General features: G+C 40.5%; 1 non-coding gene across 1 annotated transcript; it reads right to left on the bottom strand.

The window, feature by feature from the left end:
* Positions 1-4,554: 4,554 nt before the first annotated feature.
* TRNAN-GUU (transfer RNA asparagine (anticodon GUU)) lies at positions 4,555-4,628 on the bottom strand. The gene has a single exon. It is a non-coding gene; the product is annotated as a tRNA-Asn (tRNA).
* Positions 4,629-6,398: the final 1,770 nt, after the last annotated feature.

The following is a 6,398-nucleotide window of genomic DNA, read 5'->3' as shown; positions in this document are numbered from 1 at the left end:
ATGTTCATTCTGCCATCAATTTATCCGTTTTGTCAGTTGTAGCTGTAAGTTGAAGAACATTTTAGGTCTCATGATCACCAAAATTCAGAGAAATAAGATTAAAATTCATGTTAGCATTATTCATTATTGTGCATCAAGCATGCAGAAAAAGGGCAGTTATGTCTCTTCTGTTTTTAACTTTCTATCATATGACATCACACACAGATGTTAGAAAGGAAAACAGACATTAACCATGTGGCTTCCTCCCAACCTCCATTATGATCTAAAGGAATACTTCCAATATAAACCAAAAGAAAACCTCGTTGCTATCAAGTTGATTCCGACTCATATACAGAAGTATTTTAAATGACTGATTTCTATAAGTTTTCTCATCTATTGATTTTCTGTTTTGTCCCTTCCTGAATTATATGAATATCACACTCTCTAGTAAGCTTTTTAACCTAGGCAATTGGTTTACCCTTAATTACATTACCTCTGTAAGTCTTCCTCTGATTTTATATGTTCCGTTTAAGTATAAAATTGTTAATTAAAATACTAGGAACATATTTACATATTCAAATGCTCAACATAGCCTTTAATTAATGCTCTGAGCTAAATGATCTTGACATGCACCTGGGCTTGGCTGGTATTACAGACCCAACAAACTAAGAACAAAATGATGCTCCTCAGAAGCGGAATTTATTGCAACATCTACAACTACCAGACATTAACATTTTACAAAGCCAATGCATTAATAAATATTTAAGAAATTTTTCCAAAATGTTTCCCACCTATCTCCATGCAATAGCCAAGTACATAGAAATGTGCTAAGCATTTGCTCACATAATACGATCAACTACTTGTATTAAAGGACAGTTTTGCACTCAGTGCCCCACCTCCATTCTCATTTAATCCTCTCTCATTATTTTATGGCCTCTAAATCCTATTAATCCTCCAATTATGGTAAGTAGAACATACTTAGAAATTTAGTACTAAATTTAAAACTGCCATCTAGATACCGGCGAAGCGCAAACCCTGGTGCTATTTCACAAAGGTGTCCTGAAATAGCAGTCTGCATGGGTGCCCCAAGGAACCCTGGTGGTACAATGGTTAAAGTGCTCGGCTGCTGACTGAAAGGTCAGTGGTTCGAACCAACCAGCCGCTCCTTGGGAGAAAGATACGGCAGTCTGCTTCCATCAAGATTTACAGCCTTGGAAACCTTATAGGGCAGGTCTACTCTGTCCTCTAAGTCGCTATGAGTTGGAATCGACTCGATGGCAGTGGGGGTATAGGTGCCCCAATTCCCAAATATCATTCTGTAGTTAAATAATCCCTAGAATATAGACTATCCCCCATTCCTGAACCTATTCTTTCTGTTTCCGTATTTTGTTGGGCTGTTCCCACTTGCCTTTTTAATGTTGCCTTCTCTTCACAAATGGTATCAAATTTTTCCCGAAGACACATTTCACATTAAGCTTTCATGTTCCCACACAGTTTTAGTTTGAATAAAATTAAGCAGCACAATGAACATGCAATTTAGCCATGCCCTTTAGTATCCCGGAGCCCTTGTGGGGTGGTTAAGAGTTACGGCTGCTAACCAAAAGGTCAGCAGTTTGAACCCATCAGCTACTCCTTGGAAACCCATATGGGGCAGTTCTACTCTGTCCCATAAGGTTGCTCTGAGTCCAAATCATCTTGATGGCAATGTGTTTTTTTGGTTTTTTTTTTTAATATTCCATGAATGTTCAGTTGTTTTAATATCTGCATGAGATTTGGCACAAAATATTAAGGAAACTTCATAAAAACCAATTAAAATACCACTTTTGGTTTTAAATTAGCTAGTTAACTAAGTAGGTCTACTTTAGAGCAGAGGTGCCCTGATGGCACAATGGTTAAGCACTTGCTTGCTAACTGAAAGGTTGGAGGTTTGAACCCACCCAACCGCTCTGCGGGAGAAGATTATAGCCTAGAAAACCCTATGGACAGCTCTACTCTGTCACTTTGGGTCACTGTGAGTCAAAAATCAACTCAGTGGCACCTAACAACAATTTTAGAGGAGAGAACTTCTAGCTAGGAAATATAGCAGTGAGTTGCAGGGGCTCTGGAACCAGACTACCCGTCACCATCGAGTCGATCCCGACTCATAGTGACCCTATAGGACAGAGTAGAACTGCCCCATAGAGTTTCCAAGGAGTGTCTGGTGGATTTGAACTAGCCGACCTTTTGGTTGGCAGCTGTAACACTTAACCACTACACCACCAGGGGAGCCAGACTACCTTGGTTCAAATCTGTGTTGTGCTAGGAACTAACCGGGACTTTAGGCAAATTACTCAATCTCACTGTGCTGTGTGTTAAAAACTTTCATTTTAAATGGCAACAATCATTTAAAATAAACCATTATCATTTAAAATGTTTCAACTTCTTAAACTATTTTCTAGTTCAATATATTATAGTTTACTCCACCCAGAGGCACACCAGAAGACAGGCCTGGAAATGTGCTTTCAAAAGGTCACAGCCTTGAAAACCCTATGGAGCAGTTCTACCATGCACACGTGGGGTCGCCATAAATCCGAGTCTATTCAATAGCAGCTAACAACAATAGCCACCAATTTATCCCTCTCCTGTCAGTTGCCTCATCCATAAAATGGTAGTAACAGCACCTACCCAGAAGAGTTATGAGGATTACCTGTGTTAATCCCCCTCTAGAACAGTGCCTGGCAAGCAGTAAACAATAAATGTTAGTCTTCATTAATATGAAAACTTGTGGAAAAAATATAAAGAAGAGTGTAACTATACATTTGCAGGAGTAAGACATACCAGTACTTATACTTTTCTTCAGAACTATTTTTCAAATCCTTTAATCTATATCCAGGACCATAATTATTATGATGAAACTGTTATTCTCAAATGCAGTATATAGTTAGAGAATAAAGTACAAGCCAACTATTTTGAGAGTTATTTTGTAAAATAAATAGTAATATGTTTATAGAATGTCAAAACAAAATCTGGCAGTATTTCACTTAAAAGTGGAATCTTTCTCATTACTTTTTTTTTCAAAAAAACACAATTTGTTGTTGTTGTTATTAGCTGCCGTGGAGCCGGTTCCGACCGAACAAACACTACCGGCCCTATGCCACACTCACAATAGTTATTGTTATGCTTGAGCCCACTGTTATAGCCACTGTGTCAAATCATCTTCTTGAGGGTCTTCCTCTTTTCGTTAACCCTCTACTTTACAAAGCATGATGTCCTTCTCCAGGGACTGATCCCTCCTAATAACGTGTCCAAAGTATGTGAGATGTAGTCTCACCATCCTTGCTACTAAGGAGCATTCTGGCTGTACTTCTTCCAAGACAGATTTAGATTTGTTTGTTCTTTTGGCAGTCCATGGTATAGTCTATATTCTTCGCCAACACCATAATCCAAAGGCATCAATTCTTCTTCAGTCTTTTTTTTTTTTTTTTAACAATTTAACCGTCGTAAAGAGGCTTCCTCCCTTTCTGAATTGACGGAAATTGTTGCAGGTTTATTCCATTCTCTACAAAATTCTAGCAGTTCAATCTAGTAGAAAAAGTAAAATGTAATATACAAATGCTCTTACCACAGGGTCCACACAAAGGATTTACTAGTACAAAATTCTCTTCTGAATTTACCAATACCCTGAATAATTCATGTTAAAGGCAGTATAAGCAGTATGCGTTTACGCTGATGGGGAGCAGACAAAAGAGGGCCAAATTTCAATACTAGTTTTAAAAAATTTGGGGATTTTAAATTAATTTACAGCTGGAACTCGACACTCCTTAAATACATACATTCAACAGACCTACCACTTTCCAGGAGTCCTAAAAATAAATACATAAATTACCATCAGTCAATTCCGACTCATAGCAGTCCCATAGGGCAGAGTAGAACCGCCCCGTGGGGTTTCCAAGGAGCAGCTGGTGGACTGAACTGCCGACCTTTTGGTTAGCAAACGGGTCCCTAACCAGGGCCCGGTAGAGGTTCTGAAAAAGAAAAAACCAGCCCGGCCAGCTCCACACGCGCGGGGGCCTTCCGGGACCATCGAGCGGACGCCACCGATGGCGGGTTCGCGCCTAGGGCGCGGCGGGCGCGCGCGGCGCCAAAAGGGCCGCCAGCCTCTCCGCACTCTCGGCGCTGCAGCCTGCCCCACCCGCACAGTGCCCGCCGCGGCCAACCCCGCAGCCCACAGGACCTGCCGAGGCAGAGACATGGTCTCCGTGGCGTGGGCTTCCGGAAAGGGCGAGGAGATCTAGGGCCCTTTGGAGATCGAACAGCCGGAGTTAGTGGAAATTAAACGATGCGCGGGCTCTGAGGCACTGGAGACGTGATGGATCGCGGCAGGACACGAAAAGCCGACCTGGTCGCTGGGAGCGGAAGACGCTTAGAGGAGGGGCCCACAGCACGACCGGAAGTCACCCGTAGAGGGGGATCGCAAAGTGGGAATCGGTTGTTTCTCTTCTCAGCTCCCTCGAAATAAGCCCTAGCGTAGCAGGAAGCATGAATTCTGAGATTTGTGCAAAAGTACCCGTGACAAGATCATAAAGAAACAGTACCCGTCCCTGGGTGGGCTCGAACCACCAACCTTTCGGTTAACAGCCGAACGCGCTAACCGATTGCGCCACAGAGACACTGATGCAAACGTCCTTTACCGGCTTAGCCTTTATGAAGGACCGCAAAGGCAGTGTGCGGCTGTTTCCTATTTCCTGATTCATCTTGTTAAAGTCAGATTTTTAATTTAATATTTTTAACTCTCGTAACTCTAATCTCTGCCTTTTAAGCATATTGGAAAATTATAAAATACAGTATCAAGTGGACTTCAAGATTGCAAAGTGTATTAAAATACTGGCGCTTTATTCCAACTCCCACTTGGAACGTTCTGTTTTAAGAAGATAAATATTTCTGATTAGTTTCCTTTTGTAAGGAAATAAAAATTTTAATCTTGTGAGTTCAGAAGCTTTCCTTTTGTTTCCAACAATTTGTCCAGTGCTTTAGTCACTAATCTTCATGATTTACTTGTGTAGCTTTCCCAAGTTCGTCTTAATTGTATTTGCCTTATTTATTTTTATTTTCAGGTATAAGTAGATACATCTATGCCATCCCTGTTTGTTTTTAGCAACCTACATTGCAATTATTTGTCGCACTAACCTTCTTTGTTGCTAGAAAGGAACATCAGGAGAAATGCAATCCCTGTGCGTTGTAGCTTATTACTAAATCCTCCTGTGATTCTCCCTGGAATTAGCCTACACATTTGAGCCATGTCACTTAAAACACACATCTCTCAGGATATTTATAACCTGATTTGAGGAAAGAGTAGTTTAAAAAGAAGAAAACAGTATGATTTGTGACTACTGAAAATTCTTAGCACAGAAACAATTCTAGCAAACATACCCATAAATACTCTGTATGAAAATCTTTCCCTTTTGTGTGCACGTTTCCAGATGCCTTTTAAGGTACTCTTCAAAACTCTGTTCCCTCTTTCCTCCTCAAAAACTTGCTAGTTTCCACTTGAGAACTTTGTATTTAAATTTTGCATAGTCACTAAACTCCTTTGTCCAGAATGGAGAAAGATTCTGTATCATGACTCATAGAAGTCGGTGAGACATGCCTAAGTCCAATCAACATTTTGAGTTCCTGTTGCATGATAAGACAACTTAAATTGGCTTTAGAACCAATTAACAGCGTTCCTTGGAAATTGTTGAGATATTAAACATCTGGGAAATAACACCAAGCTGTACCACTGTGCTTCCAACAGACTTTTAGAAGTGCACTTAAAAATTCTGAATGTGAGAAAACAGTCCAGGAAACACTTATAAAGAGCAGAGGAGTCTGATTTCATTCTATGATGCTACCTTCATACTTTACATTTAATATACCTGTTAATATAAGCTAAAACTACCAGCCACTGGCCTTTCTTCTCCAAATACAAAAATGAGTGTCCTTGCCTCTGCTATTGTTCTTATGATTATTCAGTTAGTACAAACTGCAACTAGTGTACCTCACCACGTGTCTTAGTTATCTAGTGCTGCTATAACAAATTCCACAAGTGGATGGCTTTAACAAACAGAAATTTTTTTTTTCACAGTTTAAGAGGCTATAAGTCTGAACTCAGGGTGTTGGCTCTAGGGGAAGCCTTTCTCTCTCTGTTGCTTCTGGAGGAAGGTCCTTGTCTCTTTGAGCTTCTGCTCCTGAGGTAACTTCACATGGCTTGGCATGTGTCTTCCCCATCTCTACTTCTCTCACTTGCTTGTTTTAATCTCTTTTATATCTCTAAAGAGATTGACTCAAAACACACCTTACGCTAATCCTGCCTCATTAACACAACAAAGACAACCCATTCCCAAATGAGGTTATAACCACAGGCATGTTACTGTTGTTGTTGTTAAGTGCTGTCAAGTCAG

The sequence above is a fragment of the Trichechus manatus genome, unplaced genomic scaffold (genome assembly GCF_000243295.1).
Source record: "Trichechus manatus latirostris isolate Lorelei unplaced genomic scaffold, TriManLat1.0 scaffold00075, whole genome shotgun sequence".
Lineage (NCBI taxonomy): Eukaryota > Metazoa > Chordata > Mammalia > Sirenia > Trichechidae > Trichechus > Trichechus manatus.
The sequence above is the reverse complement of the archived record's forward strand: the minus strand, read 5'-3'. Positions and strand labels throughout refer to the sequence as shown.